General features: G+C 37.9%; 1 protein-coding gene across 4 annotated transcripts in view; it reads left to right on the plus strand.

Annotated features, from left to right (window-relative positions):
- The window catches only part of LOC145694601 (pre-piRNA 3'-exonuclease trimmer-like), a 165,421-nt gene that overhangs the window by 93,054 nt on the left and 45,634 nt on the right, over positions 1-26,733 (plus strand). The window lies entirely within an intron of this gene.

Here is a 26,733-nt window from a genome sequence, read left to right on the forward strand (position 1 = left end):
TTTGCAAAATCACGTCATGGAATTCACTACAGGTGCAATTGTAGTTTGGTTATTATTAGGTGTTTAAGAGTTTATTTTTAACTGAGATTTCTCATCAATCCACAAAATATTCATTATAGAAAATATCTTCTTAGTTGGAGCATTTGTGGCAGGGAGGCACATAATGAATTCCACAATATCACATACTTGGGAATATGGAATGGAATTTTCTTCAAAATGCTTGAATAATTAATTCCATCTTAAATCTACACTCATTTGAGCAGTATTCTGTTCTGTAATTTTTTCAGAAGTAGAATACTTCTCTACATTTGTAATCTCACCAAACAGTTAGGAATCGTTTGTTTCTTTTCTTGATAATTTATTAATGTACCGCAAAGTGCTCTGGACACTATCCCATTCAATTACTGAGTTAATCTTGTCCAATTCAACATATTAATGCCTATGAAAGGTGTGGATCGCGCCCAACATACTTAATACAAGTTCAATAAAATGAGCACACATGTCTTAAAATTCGATACACACACTACCACAGTTTCTTCAAGATCTTTTAGTTTTGACTGAACTACAAGAGGAACAAAAACACAGTTATGTCTGTCAATCAACTTTGCTTTTGTCGTTCGGATTCCATGTGGTTCAACGTCTCATATAGCCTTGGTGCTGGAAGGGAAACTGAACTCAAAACGAAACCAATGCTAAACCTTCAATGAACTATCAAAACATGCTGCCCTTCAAGAAAAACCTGGCTGTGGATAAAATAGAGCCATATTTCAGACAAAGTGTAATTGAAAATTATTTATATGATTGTAGAACAGTTATCCTGTGATAGTAAATACGATTTCAAGCCCGAATAAAATTTAAGTATACGTTCTATAGCAATCAATGAAGAAATCTATCTCATTTTACTGAAAGAAAGAGTTTCAAGTACTCGACTTCCACGAAGTCAAAATAAACACAATGTAGCTTCACGAACGGTATATATGTTAAAAAGAAGAAAAAAAAAAAAAGATTGGACTTGAATGGCGTCGAGTGTTTTACTATTCATCGTCCCCGAACACTGTGAATTTAACACTAATACCGGGCGTCCCAGGTATTTATCATCTTCTTTTATACTTATACTTTGATCCTCCCTAATTCAACACCCATGTATCAAAATTCGATCGAAGGCGATCTAGTAAAGATCTACCTGTGTTCAAAATCTGGTGGCTCTAGGTCAATTCTTTCTATGCAAAAACCTGATCCCCGTATATATATATATATATATATATATATACATATATATATATATATATATATATATATATATATATATATATATATATATATATATATATATATATATATATATATACAGGAGGGATGATCAGAAACTAAGATTACAAGACCAGAGTTTCAGCAAACCGCTACCTACGGCGGTAGTTGTAGGTAAACAGAAATGGCGACTCATTGAAAACTGGTCTCGCAAAGAAGTCCGCTCAGTTATTCGATTTCTATAGGTGAAACATGTAACCGCAGCTGAAATTAACCGGAAGCTGGTAGAAGTTTACAGAGGAACTGTAATGTCTTCTCAACACCGAAAGTGTGCGGCTGGTAGAGAAAACGTCACCGACGAGGAGCGCAGTGGACAACCCAGCACGGCATCAACAGATTTGAACACAGCTCGCTTGGAGGAGCTGCTTCAGGGCAACAGGACGATCACGTTACGACATCTGATGGCAGAATTGAGAATGTCGTTCGGTTGCTTAGCTTCAGATGAGGAGGTGAAACCCTTCGTAGCAACGTGGCTGAACACGCAAGGACAGGATTTTTACCAGGAGGGAATCTTTAAATCCATCCCATGATGCGACAAGTGCCTCAACCGCTCTGTTGAAACTAACCTCTGCAAACTCTGTTGAAAATAACCTAATGTATGTACAGACTATTGGTTATATTGGTTGTGTGAAATAATATATACATGTTTCACTGCATTCTTTGTAACCTTACTTCCTGTTCAGCCCTCATATATATATATATATAACACTATTATTATAGATAAAGATTACTTTCTATCCATTTATCGTATTTCCAAAAGAACATTACGCTGTCATGGCAATTGAGTGAAACTTCGTATTTTCATATATTTTTAATCCTGCTAGCGACTTTATCATATTATTAAGGTTAGGAAACTAATTCTGAACAGAAATTGACTTGTGATAATTAAAAAAAAATCATACCTAACCTGTTTACGAAACACTGTTATAGACCGAGAGAAGTAGAGGTATTATAATTGGAGGAACTGTATTTAGGTATTCTATGGCGCTTCTTGTTTTTGTCGCTTTAAACAAAGTAAAATGCACGTTAATGAAATACAGCTTTGTAGAGGTTTTAGCCAAATGTTGCGATTAACGTTGAATTGCTTCCACAAAGGATTTTTCGGAAAACATGTAAACAAATACCATTCTAATTCTTTTCCTATGTTTTCTTCGCATTTAATGTACTTGTGAATCGTAAGGTCGCTACAAATATTACGTCTACCTTCTCAGGTTTAATTTTCATTTGTTTTGTCAATGTTGCAATGTGTAAACACTTTCCGACTAAGAAAAAGAAACGCGCCCTTGATTCGCAATAGAATAGTGTAAAAATAATGCTTATACTGGTATCGGGACAATAAACAGGTTCCCCTTGCCAACTCCAGACAACATCTGACTGGAATAAAGCCAACGACCTTGGAGGATTATGATGGAATCAGCTAGCAAGATGACAAGGGAATTCTGTATTCATCGGACACGGAACGATTTTATTTTCTTGAATCACGAAACTAATGATACGAAGCTCCTAAAGTGCTATTTTCGATCGAAATTTGAGTTTTTTTTTTTTTTTTTTTTTTTTTTTTTTTTTTTTTTTTAATGATTTATCAGATCTTTAAGGCTTATTATTATTATTTATTCGAGAACACAGAAAATGAGTTCTGAATTGTTTCGGGTTTCTATCAGTCTTAAAGTACGATGTAAGTCAAAAGTCAGATCCGTATCTCCGCGCAGCGTAGTCGCTAACGCTCTCGCATTTGGTGCAAGAGGTCCTGGTTCGATTTCCGGTGGGACACTTGGTCGGAAAAAAAGTGTAAAAGCTTTTTCAGGTTTTCCTATTCACGCCCGACAAGTGCCGGGATGATACTATTCGCAGCTTAGAAATCGTTACAAAAAACTTTAAGTCCTAATTAATTAACTCTTGGCCTGTTTGCTTATGCATTCAGAAACACAAGTCTCGATCGACTTCTTACTTCTGGTATTTAATCCAAATTATCCTCATCCTTCTCGTTGTCTAAACAAGTGTATGTGGCGTAATATACGAGGACAAGTCAAAAATTATCTACACTTTTCATTCTACACTTTATTTACATAAAACTAGGGTTATACTATGCGCATCATTTTTCTACGTAGTCTCCCTCCTTATCAATACACTTGCCCAACGGTGAACGAGCTTACGTATTCCTTCCAAATAAAAGGTTTTCGGTTGGTCGTGAAGCTACTTTAGCACCGAATTTGCACGTCTAAATCTGAGGCAAATCGGTGACCACGTAAAGCATCCTTGAGTGGCCCAAATAAGCGGCATCACCTTCGTTGTTGAAGCGAATGAGTAAGCGTTGACAGACCCTAACACGAGTGAGCTTGTGTTCTGCAGTAAATTTCGATAGTGATTCGCCTATTGGCCAGAACCATCTCTCGAGCTTGATGGATGTTGTCATCTGTAGTGGAGGTTGATGGCCGTTCTACTCCCTCTTCATGCGTTAAACTTGTTCGACCAGTTTTAAACTTCTCGAGCCACAAAAATACAGTTTTACGTGATAGTGCACTTCTCCCATATTGCGATGATAGTCTGCGATGAATGTCTGACCCTTTGACAACCTCCGACCAGAGGAATCGGATCACTGCTCGTTGTTCCTCTTTGGTTCAAACTTCTAATGGAGCAGCCATGATATATCTGCAACAGAAGGAAGAAAAATGAAGGAATTGAGATCACACTTTCACAGCATTACCAGAACAGTATAACAATAAAATATGCGACGGCAGAAGACAAAGTGCGCAATGTAAGAAAAGTTATGACAAAGGTGTAGATAATTTTCGACTTGCCCTCGTACTCTCTCCATTCAGGCGGGAAAACAGGAACCAGATTTACAAGGTATATAGCTCTAAAACCGTATCTTTCATTCGTTTGTTCTGAAATGCCTTTGTAGAGCCTGAATTTTTAAAAGTTACAAAATGTTCCCATAGCTTCATAAACGCCTTTATTTGTATTCTTTCCCTTTTTAAAAGACTGCAAGCTAGGAAGATTTTCCTTGTGAAATCTATGGAAATTGTCACTCACGGCAGTAGGTTTTGTGCTTCCCAATGCCGGCACAGAGCTCTAAAAACTACTGACAGAAATGAGTGTTATTCAATAATTAATTTCATTTCTTTTCAGTAATTGCAAACAAATGTTCCAAGCGCATAATTTGGACAGCATAGGAGGGTGTAATTCCCCCTCCCTTGAGCTTGATAAATACATATTATTTGATCAAATGTATGGTAATATACTAATAAACAAAAAATTTAGAAACGATCAAAAAATGGATCAAAAGATTGCGCAGGGTTCCCACTCGCTCTTGGAAATCCTGGAAAATCTGGAAATGTCCTTGAAAATGCATTTCTGTCCTTGAAATTTACAGAAATAATGAATGTTAGATTTTTCATAATTATAATGAACATTTTAATTGATTGCTACTTTTATTTGCTGTTCCTGTTTTTGTGCTAAATAATAATTTTTCATGATCCTGCGTGTGTGGGTGGTTGGTGGGCTTTCTTTCTTGCAACAGGATGGTTGGCTGAGATAACTTTTCGTCTTTCATCCACTAGTCTGTCAACCCATTCTTGGATGATGTCTTCACTAGCACTATCCTCCGGAAACTGTGCCTTGTGCCAGTATCAATTTTCCATAATTAGTCTATTTTCGCAACAATACTTACTTATCAGTAAAATTTCATATGAATCAAGAATCTTATAAAATAGAGGATCTGCCAATATGTATCTTCATGGTATTAAATAAATGAAGCCAAAAAACAGTCGAGCATCGGCACGTCTGATTGGTTACTCTCGTTTCCGCCATCGTCAGATTGGCTACTTTCGTTTCCGCCATGATTGTTAGCTCAAAATATTGCGATCCTATTGGGCAGAGTGGGCAGAATAGGGGTGATGAAACTGTGACGTATGGCTTCAAGATTTTGTTGTAAGGGCAAATCCTCTATTTTATAAGATCCTTGATATGAATGCTATTTGTGACAAGGTCATATCTAGGTGAAACTCGATTCCTTGCTATAGCATGGAAAATTTACTGAGCAGTTTAAAGATGCATTTGCTAGGTATAAGTTGGACTCTTAAGAGGCTGTATTGTTTTTACACAAAACTGTTAGATGCTTTGGAAGAATTTAAAGATTTGTTGTTAATTATAAAAAAGCTTCTGGTTTTGTCCCATGGACAGGCTGCTGTCAAACGAAACTGCTGCATAAATAAAGATCTGCTTGTTGAAAAACTCCATACTCGGTTGAAAAACTGGTAATGTAATTCCCTTTTTCTCCTAATTGTATCTGTCACATTGTCACACAATGAAAGTTCCATGTCCAAAAAATAGATTTTTGTTATTTGTAAATTTTCGGTGCACAATTAAATTGTCATGTAGAAAGAATGAAAATACATGGGCTGGATATGGGTGGCTATAAGGGGAGTTGGGAGGCAAAAAAAAAAAAAAAAAAAAAAAAACCAGCACATTACGCTCCGCTTTGTGTATTTAATCATTGTGTATTAATTATTAATTATTATTAATTAATCACTGCATAAGCTACTGTACTTTTCATTTCACTGTTGAGAGTTTTGAACCTACAGTTGCAATCTTGTTGTACCCCTCTGTATCAAAGTCCTGGAAATTTTTTAGGGATAGAGAGTGGGAACCGCGATATTAGCCAATAATTAATATTTGGATCATGGGCCATAAAAGTTTTGAACGGCCCCTTAACGAGTTTTTACATTTTTTACGGAGTAAGCACATCATACGGAGTTAAGTGATAGTTGGGTTTGGCTACACTGTATGTAGTTTTCAGGCGTAAAGAAAATTTTTGATTGAACAACATATATTGGATTTTTAGGATCAGGAGCGACAAAATTTTTGAACGGCCTATAAATCGAGTTTTCGTATTTTTTTTTTTTTTTTTTTTTTATGGAATAACCACATGATACTGACAAGTGAGTTCAGTTATAGTTTGGGTTTGGCTACATTATATGTAGTTCTCCAGATATAAGGTGTACAAGAAAATTTTTGATTGAATAAATTATATTGGATTTTTTGTATCTGGGGCCACAAAATTTTGGAACGACCTCTAAATCTAGTTTTCGTATTTTTTGCAGAATAAGCACATCACACTGAGTTAAGTGATAGTTTGGGTCTGGCTACACTATATGTAGTTCCCCAGATGTAAGGCGTACAAGAAAACTTTTGATTGAATGAAATATATTGGAATTTTTGGATCAAGGACCACCAAATTTTTGAATGACTCCTAAATCGAGTTTTCTTATTTTTTGCGGCATAAGCACATCATACAAGTTAAGTGATAGTTGGGGTTTGGCTACATTGTATGTAGTTCTGCAGGCATAAGGCGTACTTAAAAAAAAAAAATGATTGAATGAAATATACTGGATTTTTTGGATCAGAGGCGACAAAATTTTTAAACGGCCCCTGAATCGAGATTTTTTTAACGGAATAAGCACACCATACTGGGTTAAGTGATAGTTTTGGTTTGGCTACACTGTATGCAGTTCTTCAGATATAAGGCCTACAATTTTTCCCCCCTGAAATACTCGTATATTGAATCTTTGGTTCAAAAAAGTGAAACTGTTATGTCGACGGAGAAGCTCTGCCTTCCCCTCGCCAGCGGGCAAAATCAAAAATGAAGCTGCTTTAAACAACAAACCTATATAGTTACATAGCACATTGTTAGAGCATTTACATTTGGTTTCAAGATTCAAAGGTTTGATCCCAAGCCATATGAATTTACGGACGACATTAAGAGAGAGTTTCAAATATGGAGACTTAGAGACATGATTTACATATACAAATTTAGAATTGGAGAAAAAAATGATCGGACAGCATCCGTATTATGACTAAAATTGTGAATTTTGTGAAGCAGAAGAAGAAAAGGTTCCGACCTGCGAGGATCACATTAGACAGTTGTCGAATTAAGATGGAGAACTCTTTTTAGATCATCAGCTGATTGCGAAAAAAGAGAAGGATCTTAAGATCTGGGGAATTAAGAATTTTAAAACTTCAGCTTCCGAGACGGGTTTCGAACCACGAACCTTTTAGCTATCGAACCATGACTTTATCCATTCAGCCACGGAGAACTTTATGCAGTCATTCACATATTTTCTGGGGTTTCTCGAAAACTACGCATGAGCCCCATATTTTTTGTTCAGCGTAATGAGATCTTTGATTGATATATGTCAGAATTTTTTTTCGTTACCGCTAATAATATTGTAGAAGTTATTTATTAACTCTTCAAACCGGCTCGACGTACACTTGTACGGACCCTCATAGTGCTTCTAGAAATTGTTCGACGTACACGTATACGTCCAGTGCAGTAGTGACGAAATGATGCATATTCTACCATGTGTTTTCCCACATGAGTGAAAACGCATGTCACTCAAGAGTAGACTGCGATTTGCTGCCATCTGTTGGGATTTTTCTTCTTCCAGTCGAAAGGACGTTTAACACAGAAACATTAATCAAATTAACTATTACGGCAAAGAATAGTTGTAAGACGGATATTACAGGTACCTGTCTACCATTCGTGTGGTGAAATAGAAAAATGCCTCGTCGAAATGGCCACCCTGGAAATTGAACCTGGAACCTTCCGATTGCGTACCAAAACTAATGTGAGACATCAGTATAAAACGTTAGCACCACATTTAAGAGTAATTATTTAATTTACCATTTTGTTTTCAGTTTCGGTGCTCCAGAGTAAAGTTTGTTCCGAACTTTCCTCTCATTAAGACCGATACATTGCAGTTGCTTGATAGTCGAACTTATCTAATGTCTTCGAGTGTTCGCTGGCATATATGAGTGTTGGCTTACCTTTGTGTTACGATTGCTTTTCCATTGGCGATCACTGGTTTTAAATATATGTCATGTTATAACATAGAGAAGGAACCAATTCATCATATAATTCGAGAAACCACGGTATGGCTGTACTTCTTGGCTTCGAGATGAATGTTCCAAAATAGATTGGATTGTATTCAGTGCGTTGGCTGTGACTGTGATAACTTGATGTTGTAAGAAGGCGATGAGAAATGGCTGTCGCTTTCTGTTAGGCGTATTTATATTTCAAGTTTATTACGTCATAAGGTCGCTAAGCATACTTTTCATTTAATGAAGTTCTGTCTGGTTTCAAGGTTGCGCTCGGGTCCTTTTCGATGTTCTTCATGTTGTATAACGGAAGTAAACGTTCAGTCTCTTAAGAAGTATTTAAAGGAGATTTAATTTACTACAGAACTTTATTTAAAACTTCTTCATGAAAATGCGTTTATGATAAGAGCAGAACAAACTGAAAGTAAGGCTTGTTTAAATTTGGAGATGCGTATAGGGATGTTGCGCTAGTAATCGATATATATATACTCCATGGTTCTGGATAATCACAATAACATTTTAAAACACATTTTTCTGACCAGAACAAAATGAATTATTTAATAATTATACGATTTTTGTTACAGTTTCAAGGACCTAACGTCCTCTTCAGATGACAGCAAATCTGTAGAAGATATAAGATTTGCTGTCATCTGTCTTTTCTCAATGTCTGATGAAGAGGACGTTAGGTCCTTGAAACTGTAACAAAAATCGTATAATTATTAAATAATTCATTTTGTTCTGGTCAGAAAAATGTGTTTTAATATATATATATATATATATATATATATATATATATATATATATATATATATATATATATATATATATATATATATATATATATATATCAGGCGCGGATCCGAAAGGGGCTATAGCCCTCTCTTGACGCTCAGGTATACACTGAATAAAATGGACTTCAGTCCTGCTCTACACTAGATAAAGCGGCAAACTATGGTTTAGCCCCTCCCTTGATCATATCCTGGGTCCGCCACTGTATATATATATATATATATATATATATATATATATATATATATATATATATATATATATATATATATCGTGTGGTCTAAAAATGGCGCCCAAGAATCACAGAACATTATTGTACAAGTCATAATAAAGCAAAAAATATGTACATTTGTACACCTTTCGGGTCCTTGTGTGGAGACACGAATTGCACTATGTGGCAACGTCCCAAATAAAGAACCAAAAAGTAAATCTACTAATCTATCAAATAGTTGCATCGATTTTTTCCAGATAGCAGCTAAAGTCGATATAGATTGATACTAGCATCACTTATTAGTGTAGCAATCGATTTAACTGCTTAATGTATTTGTAGAGTGATACCAATGGTTCAAATAAATCTACAAAGTAGCCACATTGTGAAATTTTGATTCCCCATAGCAGCTGAAGAAGACCCCGGAGGGCAAACCCTTATAACATTTTCGTTTTATTTTGGCCTATAGAATAGTGGTCTGTGATCCGTGGGCGCCATTTTTAGAACACCCCTTTTATATATATATATATATATATATATATATATATATATATATAGGGGTGGGCAAAAAATATTGGGTTGCCGATCGTTTTTGTTTGTTTGTTTTCAATGTGTCATGTGGACCTTCCTCTTACGTCAGCAATAACCTGTTCACCTGTGAATGTCATGGTGTGAAAGTGGTGCGGTAAAATGGGCCACCTGACAGACTTCTAAAGAGGTATGCTCTTTGGTGCCCGTCTGGTTGGAGCTTCAGTGGCAACAGAGGCGAACATTGTGGGGGTACTGAAGGGCACTGTGTCCAATGTCACGAGGGCATACACAATTCATGGGCAAACGACGTCTGCAAAGTATAACAGAGGTCGAAAGACAATCCTGTCAGCTAGGGACCGGAGAGCATTAAAACAGATTGTAGCAGCTAAAAAGAAGACCACTGCAATGAAAATTACGTCTGAACTCAATTCCGGCCTACAGAACCCGGTTTCATCGAAAACAGTGCGACGAGAACTTCATAAAATGAAAATTCATGGCAGGGCCGCTATCGCCAAATCCCTGGTCACAGCAGTAAATGCGAAGAGGCGTATCCAGTGGTGCAAGGACCACAAGGCGTGGACTCATGAGCAGTGGAAACACGTAATGTGGTCCGATGAATCGACCTTCACCTTGTTTCCAACAACCGGTCGTGTTTACGTATGGAGAACACCGTCGCAGGCCTATGATACAGACTGTCTGCTCCCAACTGTAAAGCATGGGGGTGGTTCTGTTACAGTATGGGCAGTGATGTAGTTTTCTGCAAGTCCCATCATAGCCCTGCATGAAATGATGTATGCTAAGGCGTATGAGGCCATTTTGGTGGGACCATGTTCTACCCATGTCCCAAATATTGTTCCGTGATGGTGATGGAATCTATCAAGATGATTTAGCACCCTGTGACGCCGCAAAAAAAGGTGAAATCATGGTTTGAGGAGCATGACCAAGAGCCATCACACCTACCCTGGGTCCCTCAATCACCAGATCTGACCATCATTGAGCCATTGTGGTCTGAGTTAGAAAGGCGTGTTCGGTCTCATTACCCTCCACCCGCATCCCTTAAGAAACTGAAGCATGTTTTGGAGGAACAATGGTACAAAATTCCACACACCACGATTCAGGAGCTGTATACGTCCATTCCACGTCGGATGCAAGTTGTTTTGGACGCAAAAGGTGGCCCCACACCATAGTAGGTATGATTTTCACACTTTTGCAAACGTTTTAGATTTTTTGTTCAACCCCTATATATATATATATATATATATATATATATATATATATATATATATATATATATATATATATATATAGATAGATAGATAGATAGATAGATAGATATTAAGGATGGCCAATTCCGGAATTTTTATTTTCCGGTATTCGGAAAGGAAAATCGGAAAATTCCGAAATTCTTTTGAATTCTGGATTTTTCTGAAATGCAGAAAGTGAAATTTTCGATTCCGGAAAGTTTTGGCCATCCCTAATATACACTATGTAATCAAAAGTATCCGTACACCTGGCTGAAAATGACTTACAAGTTCGTGGCGCCCTCCATCGGTACTGCTGGAACTCAATATGGTGTTGGCCCACCCTTAGCCTTAATGACAGCTTCCACTCTCGCAGGCATACTTTCAATCGGGTGCTGGAAGGTTTCTTGGGGAATGGCAGACCATTATTCACGGAGTGCTGAACTGAGGAAAGGTATCGATGTAGGTCGGTGAGGCCTGGCACAAAGTCGGCGTTCCAAAATATCCCAAAGGTGTTCTATAGTATTCAAGTCAGGACTCTGTGCAGGCCAGTCCATTACAGGGATGTTATGGTCGTGGAATCACTCCGCCATAGGCCGTGCAATATGAACAGGTGCTCGATCGTATTAAAAGATGCAACGCCATCACCGAATTGCTCTTCAATAGTGGGAAGCAAGAAGGTGCTTAAAATATCAATGTAGGCCTGCGCTGTGAGAGTACCACGCAAAACAACAAGGGGTGCAAGCACCCTCCAAGAAAAACACGACCACATCATAACACCACCACCTCCGAATTTTACTGTTGGCACTACACACGCGGACAGATTACGTTCACCGGGCATTCGCTATACCCACACCCTGCCATCGCATTACCACATTATGTACCGTGATTCGTCACTCCACACAACGTTTTTCCACTGTTCAATCGTCCAATGTTTACGCTCCTTACACCAAGCGAGCGTCGTTTGGCATTTACCTGCGTGATGTGTGGCTTATGAGCAGCCGCTCGACCATGAAATCCAAGTTTTCTCACCTCGCGCCTAACTGTCATAGTACTTGGAGTGGATGCTGTTGCAGTTTGGAATTCCTGTGTGATTGTCTGGATAGATGTCTGCCTATTATACTTTACGACCCTCTTCAACTGTCGGCAGTCTCTGTCAGTCAACAGACGAGCTCGTCCTGTACGCTTTGTGCTGTACGTGTCCCTTCACGTTTCCACTTCACTATCACATCAGACATTGTGGATCTAGGGATGTTTAGGAGTGTGGAAATCTCGCGTACAGACTTCTGATACAAGTGACACCCAATTATCTGATTACGTTCGAAGTCCGTGAGTTCCGCAGAGCGCCCCATTCTGCTTTCTCAGGATGTCTAATGACTACTGAGGTCGCTGATAATGAGTACATGGCAGTAGGTGGCAGCACAATGCACCTAATATGAAAAATGTATGTTTTTGAGGGTGTCCGGATACTTTTGATCACATTGTGTATATGTATGTGTAAGGTATGTAAATACGCCATGTTAAGGATGTTGAATTTTTTATGGCCTTAATTTACATGAAACATAAAGAACGAGACATATGCGTTGCAGAGTAGTCTTTTCCCCGTGTAGAAAAAAATGTAGCAATGATGCGACTCACTTCTATTTTTACCCAAGGTAAAAGAAAAATAAAGTATTACAAAGTGGCGTATTTACCAACGCATGTAGGTAATTATGCCAAATCTAGAATACTACTAGAAACCCGTAATAAATCTTGCAATTGCTTACATCGTCTGTATTATACGAACTCAAATATTACTACATAACATGGCTGAAGCAAAAAAATAGAATAACCAAAATGCAAGATGAAGATAAAACGATAAAATGTAGAAACAATTATCTCCAAAGTTGAAATGAAGTTCCAAACTGAAAAGTTTTAGTCCATAAGAAGATAAACAGTGTCACTGTACTGTGACTTTTAAAAAACTACATCGATATTACATGGAACATATGGGACTGAAGAAAATAACCTTGTCTTCTGCAGTCAGTCCTGCACAAGCCCTGGCATATTTCGCTGCACTTTACTTGGTATTGATTTAGTAGTCATGAAATCGCAAATACTGAAATTATACATACAAACCAAAGTGTTCCTAGACAGACACGAAATAAGGCGTACATTGCTGTAAACAATCGGCAGTGTTCTGAGTTAGCACGATACTGATAACGGATTCTTACCTGTATTGAAATAATAACGCCCCTTCCACGGAACCTTCCCGAAGCAAACAACACTGCACGGCGTGGCTGTCTCAGTGCTGTCTCCCGGGAGTATTCGTCAAATCGGACTTTTCCAAGCCCGTGGCACATATTGGAGGCGGATTCTAGCGGATTTAGTCGGAAACGCCCTAGTACTGAACACGGCGTATTCAGCTGCACTGGCGTATATATATCTGCAGTTACCTTATATATATAACGTAGTGCGTGAGTGAAGTTTTTTTTTAACGATATGTACGTTAATGCCGATATACCGATGGAAGCTTGATAGGCATATTAAGAGTTGTTAATTATCAATTAATAATTCAATAAGGAAATCGATTATTAGAATTCCAAATTATGCTATGCATAAGTATCGAAAGTCTTATAAAACAGCTGTGTTCGTTTGTTTGTTTGTCGACAGGTATCGGAGCAAATAGGGTAAGAAATATCGAGGTTTTTTTTTTTTTTTTTTTTTTTTTTTTTTTTTTTTTTTTTAACGATGTATGATACCTTCCTAGAATAGATTCCATCTTATTCCTTAACCTTTTGTGGAAACCGGAGGTGGTAAATCTCCTGCTTCGAAGTTGATCGCAATAGAGCAAAAAGATAAGAGAAAGCGAGAAGCGATCTTCTCGAATCAATTCATCGTCCCAACAACAGGCTTCAGTCTCCTTCATTAACCCTTTATTCAAACCGGAAATGGCACAAATGAACCATTTTAAGTTTCAACATTATCTATCATAGACCGTAGACACCAATAGATAGCGAGAAACTATTGTTTGAAATCAGTTCTGCGTTCCAAGAGTTGATAATATTTCCATCCTCGTTCTACTAAAACCGGAAATGCTAGAAATTTGTTACTACTTGCGGTTTCACTATTGATCTACGTAGAGCAAAAGTGGTAACAGAGCACGAGAAACGCCCTTTTTGATATGCATTTAGCGTTCCAAGAATGAATTTTGTCTCTACATTTATATCTCTGTTAATTTGTAAGCGATGGAAATCGTAAATTTCTTGTTTAAACATTGATCTCACAAGGAACGGACATGAACGTGTCATCCGGACATCCGAATCAAATTAATCCATTCGATAAACATAACAAAGATATGTTTTTGCACAAAAAATTAAGTCCCTGGATAACGGAGTAAGTCCCTGGGGTCCATCAACACTGTTCATTGGAAAGTCATGGTTTATAGTTCATTCTCTTCAGCATGAAACAAGTTTACAAGAGGTGCTATGTATTGGGGCCCATAACGTCCTTGAACAGGGAAAATTTGGAGGATGTCGGGGAAAATTAACTCCAGAAATCCCTCCCATCAAATTTGGACCCCTCTGGAGTGGCCCCGGGTAAAAGCACACAATTTAAATGTATCTCATAAAATACTATAGGTGATAAGAAATGTGTGTACAAAGTTTTGTATTGATAGACGGAATAGATATGAGGGAAAAGCTTGTATAACAATACACATTTTTTCGTCATATCTAGTCCGTCTATCAATACAAAACTTGGTACACACATTTCTTATCCCCTATACTATTTTTGAGATATGTTTGGATTGTTTAGTTTTACCCGGGATTACTCCAGAGGGGTCCAAAGTTGAAGGGAGGGATTTCTGAAGTTAATTTTCCCGACATCCTCCAAATTTTCCCTGTTCAAGGACGTTATGGGCCTCAATACATAGCACCTCTGGTAAACTTGTTTCATGCTGAAGAGAATTAACTATAAACCATGACTTTCCAATGAACAGTGTTGATGCCATAGCTATTTCACTGCGAGTCTACAAGTTTCTTTATACTAACATGGTAAATGGGCCCCAGGGACTTACTCCGTTATCCATGGCACCTACTTTTTTGTACATGAACATATCTTTGTTATGTTTATCGAATGGATTAGGTTTGATTCTGATGCCCGGATGACACGTTCATGTCCGTTCTTTGTCACATCGTAGGAATTTGTCATCTCTTGACTTCTATTGCAATCAGAAGTGATAGATATGAACTTCCACTTCCTGTTTCAATATTAATCTCCATGGAGTAAAACAAGCGTCCGAAGAACAGATACTATTCCTCTATTGCATCGAGAAATTATAGATGTACTACTTCTAGTTTCAATATTGAATTGCACTCGGTCGAAAAAGTGTAAAAAGCTTTTTCAGGCTAGCTATCTGAGTGAGGTTTTCCTGGGTTTTCCTCATTCACACCAAGCAAATGCCGAGATAGTACCGTACATACAGGTCCCCGCTTCCTTCCTTCCCTTTTCTCGGATAGTGTGATCGCCGAGGGATAGCTATCATCCATCATATGTGACAGGCTAACATGGCCATAGATGGCGAAAGCACAGAAAACCAATTCCTAATCCTAATCAATATTGAATTCGCATAGTTTGTATGTCTATCGTAGTTTCACACTCTGAAACGAAAATTATTCTGTTAATATAATTAATTACTGATATGCCCATCAAATTTCCAACGGTACAGCTGCATTAACATATCTCGCGTTTACATTAAACTATCAAATAACGAAAAAAAAAAAAAAAAAAAAGACGTAATAGACCGGAGTAATTATACAGGATGAGTCGAAATGATGTTCTCGATTTCAATGATATTTTTTTTGCTTTTAATAACATTATGTAAACAGAGATTACACACATTAATTGATCAACTCAGAAAGTGGGGGCGCAGTGTCTCAGTGGTTGAGCGTTCACCCCTGCTACGTGGGGTCCATGGCTCGATCCCAGCTCACACCAAGGGGTTTTGTAGTGGACAAACACTGTATGCGTGCGTTTTCTCGAAGGTTCTCCCGTTTCCTCCCACTTTATTCATTCCACCATTTTCATTATTTCCTCATCATCATTGTCTCCTTTAGCCTAACCGACATAACCGTGGGACGTAAAACTCAAAGATTTCATTTCATTTTCATTTTCTGTAATCAAGTTTCTGCCAAGCTCTTCCTAACATGTCAGGATCGATATCGGCCACAGCTGCAGTGATGCGCTCAAGGAATTCAGCCACTGTTGTAGGTAGTGGCACCACAAATACGCGATCTTTGATGAAACCCCAAAGGAAGAAATCGGATGGGGTGAGGTCGGAGGATCTTGGTGGCCATTTCATTAAAATCAAGCACACAGAACTCTCTCTGCTGACCTGTAGAAGTCATATTGCTCACTTCAACTAAACTGCTTCCTGGTGGACGTCTACGTAACTACGCTTCTGCAATAGAAAGAGAGAGAAAAAATGAGGCTGTACAGTCCGCAGCAAAAAACCTGCAACACGAGCATATAAGTTTATTGTGAAACAACGAAGTCTTTTGCTCCAAAATAAGTGTGCAGGGGAGGACGCCGAGGTTTTTCCTGGCGTGATTCGTGCCACTTAGACGTTATGTTGGTTCCCTGCTCTGTTAAGCGTAGTTTCACAACAAACTTACATGCTCATATTGCAGGTTTTTTGCTGCGGACTGTATTCCGAAAAAAAAAAAAAAAAAGTTATATTGGCGAGGAAAGCTCGTTACTGTTCGAGTAATAAATTAACGAAATCAGGAACATCATTTTGACTTACCCGGTATAACGGACAATGTTCATGGTTCATATTAAATAAAGCGCTTTATCTGTACGATCTGTATCCACTTCTCCCGCTTTACTAAATATTACAATTAAAATAAAAGCTCTAAATCTGACAAATCGACCAAAAAAGAACAGCTCTCTCATTGGTTTTAATTAAATGTGTATCTTGAAAAACTACTTAATTAAAGATGATATTACCATAAAACGGTCGATAAAAGAAAATAATTTTAGGTTATTGCAGTTTAATTAGGTGCAATTTTTGCTTTTGAAAGGTCATTTGCATGGATATTAACGACTTTGTGTGAAGTGCTGAGGGAAAAAAAGAAAATATGAAGAAACGAAAAGAGAAAGGGCCCGTCTTCTAATGTCATAGGTCGCGATCGATATCCACTGAACGGAATTGCTTCGAAGAGAGCAATTTCCGAATCGTTTAATTCTAAACCATTTCTCTCTCCAGGCGATGAATAGCACTGGCAGCTTTCGCCTTAATAGATTGTATATGGCTTTGTTTTATTCACCCCGAAGCAAAAATGATTTCGATGAATAGCGTGTAGGATGAAGAAATGTTTTACAAGTAATTGTTTCCTAATTAATCCGATAAATCATTAGTTTTTCCATAATCAGCTATTAAACAGTTTAGGGCTTATCCTGTTCCTTCTCTGAGAGTACGGTGACTTACTTGTAATGCGATCCCCGCTAGTAAGAGACATTCCTGGTTCAATGCCGCATGTAAATTTGTGGTGGGAAACACTGTGTCTGCGGGTTTCTCCGAGTTCTTTCAGTTTCTCCTTAATTTTTCCAGCATCACTTCCTCATCGGGTCGTGTTAACCTAAAATTTATGTATAGAGTGTTACAAAAATCTGTCACAGTATTTTGCGAATATATTCCTTACATCAAAATAAGAAAAAAAAAGTTGATATTGACCTGTGGTCGAAAGTGTATAGTTTTGTAGTTATAGGGTGCTGAAAACGTGAAGAAGAAAAAAAAAAAAAAAAGAACTTTAAAGGTCCATACTTCTACTACGATAGAACCGATCGTAATTGGATCAAGGCATCACTGAGAAACTAGTATGTGAACTATCCAAATATTCATATCTCAGAACCTCCGGTACTTGCACAATCATTTTTAGAAAGGCTGTTTGGGAGTACTCGATCATTCTCCACCTACCTCAAAAAATTGGTATGCAAGTGCCGGAGCATTCTTAAACATGGATATTTGGGTAGTTCACATACCAGTTGCTCAATGATATGGTAACCCGACTACGATAGGCCCCATATTAATGGAGCTATGAACTCTTAAAGTTCATTTATTTCACGTTCTCTGCACCATATAACTCCGAAACTATCCAGTTTTCAGTACAGGTCCATATAAATATTTTTCCTTATTTTGATGTAAGGAATCTGTTCCCAAAATATTGACACATTTTTGTGGGATATTCTACAAGTTCTTTGGAACATTTTTACTGATGTGTTGTTTAATATAAATTTGATAATTATATTTGAGTATAATTAAAACTTTTTTTTAAAAAAAATACTCATTTAAACATAAAGGCAATAGCAACACTCTTTGAAAACCAGATATTTCATCAGACGTATAAATCTTTGTAAACAACTTGGTGAAAGGGAAAGTGTCTTGCCACAATCATATAAAAGGACTCACTTTTAACAACAAGTCATGATTTGGAAGAATTGACGATTCGAGTTGATTCGACAACCAAGGTTCTTCAAGAATGGCAGCACACTCTCCTGGTCAGTAAGTTGTCCTTTCTCTCCTAACTACTTATTAGTTATGATGCCAGATTGTTGGTAGGTCTTCCAACAACAGGCTTCACTTATACTACTGAGCATTTAGATTTTATAATTTGTGTGATTAAATAGTACATTTGTTTTGAGAATGCAAATCTCAAGTTGGCTCCCATTTGTTAATGTGTTTGTTTGTAAGATATCTGTTAATGCTAATGGCACATATATATATAATTAATTAAGTAGTCTCTATAACTGTGCCTATAATAGCGAAAAGGGAGAATGTGACTTTGTATTTTATCTGTTTATTATCAATATAATAAATCTGTTAACAGATCCTATCCATTTCATTCACAACATAATCATATATAGAGAAATAATTATATATATTTTTAAGAGACGAAACATGGCTCCCCGGCGGGGAATCGAACCCCGGTCTCCCGCGTGACAGGCGGGGATACTAACCACTGTGGCAAGACACTTTCCCTTTCACCAAGTTGTTTACAAAGATTTATACGTCTGATGAAATATCTGGTTTTCAAAGAGTGTTGCTATTGCCTTTATGTTTAAATGAGTTTTTTTTTTTTTAAAAAGTTTTAATTATACTCAAATATAATTATCAAATTTATATTAAACAACACACTGATATGAACCGGGGGTCGCAAATCAATAGTTTCTGAGTAATTTCACATCTGTGATGTCTTTGATATTTGCCTTCTAACGCGAGGTGCGCGAGAAAGTTTTACCCTTACCCACTTCCACATATCGTAGAGCGATGAAATTTCACATGTGTAATCCTGCATACCTATGTAGGTAATGTGGTAATGTACAGCTCGTAATTCTGCACCATTATTGTGTTATAGGTCCGAACGTGAAGTATAAGTGTAGTGCTCCAAAATTCATCACTGCACTTCAGAAAACAGTGTGCCTACATCGCAGAAGTACTTGCCCTTAGGAAATGACTGCATGGTTGGGAGGAGGTTAAATGAAGATGGTGTGCAGTCAAGAGAAAACGCGAACTATGATGGATTTCATATCCAGGATCGTGTATCTGTGTGGCATGCATTCGAGCAGTGAACGAATGCGTTGTTTTCCAGGGGGAGGACACTATTTGTCAGCATGCCACGCTCTGGGAACTTCACAGAATCCCACAACGCACGCAGCAGTGAGGCATAGTATATTCTGATAATTGTGGTACCTTTGCCTAGAAAGCAAGTAGTAATACCACATGATGATCCAAAAACAAACGGGATCATAACTTCGCTCGCTCAGAGTTGAATACGTGAACACGGACTCCCTTTGGTAGTGGTACATCGGCACACTGTTATCGGTTTGACTGAGTTTTCCCTGGATTTTTATTCACTCTCACCAGGGGTGGTACCTTCTAGAAGGCCAGGGCCAGTTCTTTCCCAAATCCTACACCCACCTAAAAGCCATGACCCCTGAGTTAGAGGTCCGAACCCTTCCTTGAGTCATTCCCTTGCATAAATACATTTATAAAACCTAGTCAAACCTATGGCATCGTACCGACGTACCACCACAATCGGAAGCCCGTGTTCAACTCTGAGCAAGCAAAGTGCTGATCACGTTTATTTGGAATCAGCGTGTTTTATTACTACTTGCTTCCCAGGCAAAGGGTACCACAGTTACCAGGACATACTATGCCTCACTGCTGCGTGCATTGTGGGACTCTATGAAGTCCCAGAGCGTGGCATGCCGACAAAAGGTGTCCCCCCCTGAAAAACAACGCATCCGTTCTCTTCTCGAATGCATGCCACACAGATGCACGACCCTGGATATAAAATCACGTCATAGTTCGCGTTTTCTCTTGACTGCACACCATCTTCATTTAACCTCCTCCCAACCATGCAGTCATTTCCTAAGGGCAAGTACTTCTGCGATGTAGGCACACTGTTTTCTGAAGTGCAGTGATGGATTTTGGAGCACTACACTTATACTTCACGTTCGGACCTATAACACAATAATGGTGCAGAATTACGAGCTGTACATTACCACATTACCTACATAGGTATGCAGGATTACACAAAATTTCATCGCTCTACGATATGTGGAAGTGGGTAAGGGTAAAACTTTCTCGCTCACCTCTCGTTAGAAGGCAAATATCAAAGACATCACAGATGTGCAGATTACTCAGAAACAATTAATTTTCGACCCCCCGGTTCATATAAGTAAAAATGTTCCAAAGAACTTGTGGAATATCCCCTTGCATTGAATACATCGAATTACCAGTTACCCTCTATATACATATATATATACAGAATGCAGAAGTGGGTCAAGATAAAACTTTCTCGTGCACCTCTCGTTAGCAGGCAAATTTCAAAGAAATCATACATGTGGAAATTACTCAGAAACTAGTGATTTTCGACCCAGTGAAAATGTTCCAAAATACTTGTAGAATATCCCCTTGCAAGGAATGCATCGAATTACCAGTCACCTTATATATATATATATATATATATATATATATATATATATATATATATATATATATATATATATATATATATATATATATATATTAGGGTGGTCCTTATTTATATGGGGAAAAATAAATTTAGGAATTTCCTTGGACTCACCCCCTAAAATGGTTCCATATGGGACAAAATTAAGCCAGGAGAAAAATTAGATCCATTGAATAATTTCAAATGGTGCCCCAAACGACCTAAAATTTTGAATGCGTTTACAATACATAGTATACGGGAAAAAGCTGGAATATACTCTTGTAATTTACAAACGGCTTAAGGAAATGGAAAGATATCTTGGATAATGGAACTAGAGGAAATGACCAACCTAATTTTGTATAGCATTATTATGGCGGCCATCTTGAAGTCCGCCATCTTGAATTCAGGTTAAAATTTTCCAATAGGAAGAGGGTCATGTTACATATTTTGAGGTGGCGTTTTCCCAGAAGCACAAATCTCGTATTATTTTCAAGCTACCAATAATCTTGTAAGATTTATTACGTGTGAAAAACGAAATGCTTCGATGTAATGTTATTTTATTGTAGTTATGGACCACAGATTTGTAAGAATTTTGGAAGTATTTTACATAAACTGGAAACAAACTGCTAGAGAAAGTTAAATCTTTTGTTTCCCCATGAACTACCAATAAGTTTTTCCATCAAGATGATTCATAGACCATTATGAGGAAAAAGAAAAAATATAACATGGAAGAAATTGAAATATCCCTTATTTATGTAGTACTGTAGCTTTGCGGTAAGTTTTCAATAGGTTTTCAATCTTGTATACTACACAGTTCACTTTTGTCACATCTAGGAAAAGATTATCTATGAGAATTCACTATGTGCAAAAGAAACTGTTTCTGATACTCATTTTTCATAAAAATGATGTTGTAATCTTCTGTTAGTTTCACTCCCCTTTCTACTGCATCGTTTATTACGGAGATGAGTTTAACTATTGTCTTTCCTTGAAGATAGTCATTGTTATCTGATCATGAAATCGGATCACACTCAAGAAACCCTTTGGGTATTTTAAATCTCACGAGAAAAAATTGTTTGTTGTATCAAAATCACTGATTTCTTTTTTCGCAAGAATTTTTATGGTATTATCCTTGCGTCAAGCCTCTTTGCTGCTTCACGGTTTCTCCTTACAGTTTTAATTCTTTCAACCAATTTTTGTTTTTCCACTATGTTAACTTCATCATCAAAAAACTCCAGTGCTACATATTCCTCCTTCAAGTACCAGAGATGCCGAGAAAATTTAGAAAGAGCCACTTCAGATAATTCATTATCTATTTACCTAAAACTGTACAATGCTTTCAAAAATTGCAAGTCTTGTAATGGTGAATGGGATACTTGATCACATTTAAATCAAGCTTTGACATATAGTCGTATCAGAAAAATTCATGCTCTCCGAAGACCCGTTTCTATTTGCCTCGTTAAACGAAAATGTTGGCGAAAGAGAAATATTTTTAAACAGTATATTGCTTTTCCCATCTACCTTGCATGGTGAATTGCTCCAGGCAAACGAAAGAAAACTCTTCGAGAAGGTATGCCATCCAAGAATGTCAGTTCTAAAAATTTACTGTAATCTTCTCTGCGGTGTCCTGCTTCTACAAGTTTGATAGCAAAATTCAATACTTCATTTCTTACATCTGAAATGTTGTTCCTTACGTCATTATCATCATCAATTTTGGAATAAAGTTAGTACAATCTATTTTAGACCAATCGTTCTGAAAATGCTTAAATAGGGGAACGTCCGGTCCAGATGCAAACGAAACACAACATTTGTCAAATACACATTTTAAAACCAATTCATAAATGTAATGTCTACAAAGAAGGTATAGAAGATCATTTTGGAGCATCTGCTCTAGCAGAATGAAAGCACCGTTCACATGGCACATATTGCAGGGAATAGTATGACAACAAACTGCCTGCATGAACTTTACCAAGTTCCATTCTTCAAGCTAATGAACTGTAGTAGAAATAATATGTCCGTTCTCCTCTTCATGATGACAAACTGAGAACACCAATTAGCCTCTCATGAGCATCTCCTGTAATAAATATTGATAACCCGTCGATAGTCTCTCTACCAGTCAAATTCGGCAGTAGTTTTCCGTCTCATTGCACAACTAACGCAATTGATGCACTCCGAAATTGTTTTTGAGGTCTTATACAATTTCGCTACGGATTTTCTCTGAGCATCGATGCATATTTATTACTAGTTCCTTTACATTATGGCCTAATATTTCTGCCGTCGCTGTCAGAATATGTATTCTCGTTCTATCAGTGGACTTGTATGGATCAAGAACAGCTACCTGTCTTGGAGTTTTAAAATTAGTTTTTCCCCTTTTACATCTCTTGCAGGGTCCGGGCGCACACAGGCACATATTTACATTTTATCTTACATACTCAGCTGGGTTTTCCTCTTCATTTCTTGAAATGCTTACCTCCGTGTATTTTGGTGTAAAATTCATACAAATCATTTTCAGAAGGGCATTTTTCTTTTGCGTTCCTCTTTCTAATGAAGCTGCGCATATCCCATTTGTTCTTTCCGAGCCAAACTCATGTCTTTACATTTAGTTGTATAAGAGTTATTACTTGTGAAAAAGAGAAATATTTTCACAGGTAATAATTCTTAGATGACTAAGGCTATCTTTAAAATAGTGCCAGATTTGTGTTTTTGGTGAAACGCCACCTCAAAATGATATGTCACATGACCCTCTTCCTATTTGAAAATTTTGATCTGAATCCAAGATGGCCGCTGTGACAATACTATACAACATTAGATGTGTTTCTTCCTCTAGTTCCATTATCAAGGGTATTTTTGCGTTCCCTTAAGCCGTTTCTAAATTACAAGATTTTATTCCAGATTTTTCTCATATGTTATGTACTGTAATCGGATTCAAAATTTTAGGTCGCTTGAGGCACCATTTAATATTATTCAATGAAGTTAGTTTTTCTCCTTCCTTAATTTAGTCCCATATGGAACCATTTTAGGGGGTGAGTCCAAAAAAATTAGGAAATCAAAAATTAAGGACCACCCAATATATATATATATATATATATATATATATATATATATATATATATATATATATATATATATATATATATATATATATATATATATATATAGAGGGTGCAAGAAACTATTTGAACAAACTTCGGGAGCTGATTCCCGACACCGAAACCAGCGAAAAAGTCCTTTGGAACTTAGGCCAGTGAGGGATAGTTTCGGCGATATGAGGTGCCGAAAGCGTTAGAAAATTGTCTTCAGATCGCTGTAATTCAAAAACAACGCAACGTAGAGAGTGCGATTTAGAACATGACACTCGAAGTCATACCTGCTCGATTGAAAAATATATGTTTCAAACCTCCGTAAGATGTGTGCGAGGTATTCCCCCAAAAGAAATTAGGGATTCACCATAACCTGGCAAGTAATCCCTACATTCCTTTGCGGAATCACCCTCGTAAAAATCTCGACTCGACTCGAATGTTTCGAAAAGCTTTCTGTAATTTTTAATATTATTTTGAAGAAAGTATTCACTCAGAAACACTCGGCACGAGAATTTTGGAAACTGCAGCACTTGTCGGGTATTCGAGGAGTGCTGTGGTGAGTGTCTTCAACAAGTTGTGAAACCAAGGGGAAATGACGTCCAAATGTCGAGGGTTGGGCGCCCCCCATCTCATTACAGATGTCAGATGTCGTAGGCTGGACAGACTGGTAAAACAGAACAGGTAGCAAACTGTGGCGGAACTAACATCAGACATTAATGCTGGGCAAAGTACAAGTGTGTCTGAACACATAGTGCACTGAACACTCCTAACGATGGGCCTCCGCAGCCAACGATCCATCCATGTGCAAATGTTAACACCACGACATCGGCAACTACGACTGAAATGAACACCTGACCATCGCCACTGAATCTTGGCGCAGTGGCAGAGCATTGCATTGTCTGATCTCTCTTGATACCTTCTTCATCATGACGATGAAGGGGGGGGGGGTGCGAATCCGTCGTGTTCCAAGGAAATAGGTCCTTGACATCTGTACTGCGAGACGGAGACAAGCTGGCGGCTTAATTATCCTCTGGGGAACATTCACGTGAGCATCCATGTGTCTAGTGAAGATCGAGCAAGGCACCATGACGGCTGAGGCGTATCGCACACTGCTTGCAAACTACGTACACCCCTTCATGACGACCAAGTTTTCCAACGGTAGTGGCATTTTTCGACAAGATAATGCAACATCTCACAAGGCCAGGAATATGATGCAGTGGTTCGAGGAACACAAGGATATGTGTTTGTGTGTGTGTGTGTGTGTGTGTGTGTGTGTGCATGTGGTGCCAATTCTCCCCAGCGACCTACCAAAGATCATTGCGTCCATTCCAAGATGCCTGAGAATTAGGTAGGTAGTCATAATGTTCTGGCTGATGTGTGCGTATATTTTAACTCGTATATTTTGTCTCGACTCGAATTTCGAGAGTCTCTTCCCGAATTCGAGGCGAGGCGAGACAGAAACTGTCGAGTCGAGACCGAAACATATTTTGAAGTCGAGACAACATTTTCTCAAGACGAGTCGAGACAGGCTTAAATCTCGACTCCACTCGAGTCGTGCGCGTCTGTACTGATCCATATGAGTACAGAATACTGCTTACTAAAATAGTTTTTCTATTTTTTTTTTTTTTTTCATTTTCTTGTGTTTTGAAATACATTTGAAACTGGTGAACCAATAAAGGTTCTGAGTTTCGTAAAAGAGTTGTGGTTTGATATTCAAAGTCTATCCGCAAAGTAATGTGAATAATTTTCTTGAGTCAAATAGAAGGATCAGGGAATGGAATCTCCAGGAGTACAAATTGATAGGAATTGTTAGGTAAACGATCTATGTTTCTTCAGTTGGCTCTCAGCTTGCGGAGAGTACGGATCGCTTGTGAAGTGGTCAAAAAGCAGAAATGCATCGAGCAGCAATATGCGATGAAGTTTTGCGTTAAACTTGAAATATTCGACGTTTGCTGTGATACAGAAAACCTCTAAAGAATGTTTTATCAAAAGCACAAGTAAAGTTTTGATGGTACAGCACTGAGCAGCGTTGACTTTCACTACACTTTTTGAAACGAGACAATTCCAAATCTAATCTCTGAGTGACATACTACCGACTCTCGACCAAAGAAGGCTTAAATTAATAAATCTATGCTAATTTTCTGTTTTAACTCTAAAGATGTTGTCCATAAGGAGTTCGCACCACCTCCCTGAGATCGCCAAGACTTATGTTCGTCATCATGACAATGCTAGTGAGAGTTTTTGGCGAAAGAAACCATTGCACTACTGCCTTAACCTGCATACAGCCCGGACTTAGCCGACTGACCTTTCTGTGTGTCCTCCATTCAAATCCAGCTTGAAAGAACACCATTTTGGGACAGTTAAAATCGGGTAATGTGGCGTGACTTGACGAGTGCTTTAAAAGTTTCCTTGTTCAAGACCTCCAAACGAACTACGTTGCGTAGTAGAACTGCTGAAAACGATGTGTGGATGCTCAAGAAGGTTATTTTTTTTTAAAGGAATTTTAAGTGTGTGTAAGCATATTGCAGTATCCTGCATGGTTATATATACAAACGCCCAACACATGCTTCTTACTGTGGATTACTATGACTGTAGACGACACCACTAGTCACATGACAACGAGGGAACAGCAGCGCCATCACCTCACCTGGAACACCTATATAACAAGGTGATTCTAAGGAAAGATATCAGTCTGCGACAGGTCACCC

This window comes from Thermobia domestica, chromosome 9 (assembly GCF_964235325.1).
Source record: "Thermobia domestica chromosome 9, izTheDome1.hap1.1, whole genome shotgun sequence".
Lineage (NCBI taxonomy): Eukaryota > Metazoa > Arthropoda > Insecta > Zygentoma > Lepismatidae > Thermobia > Thermobia domestica.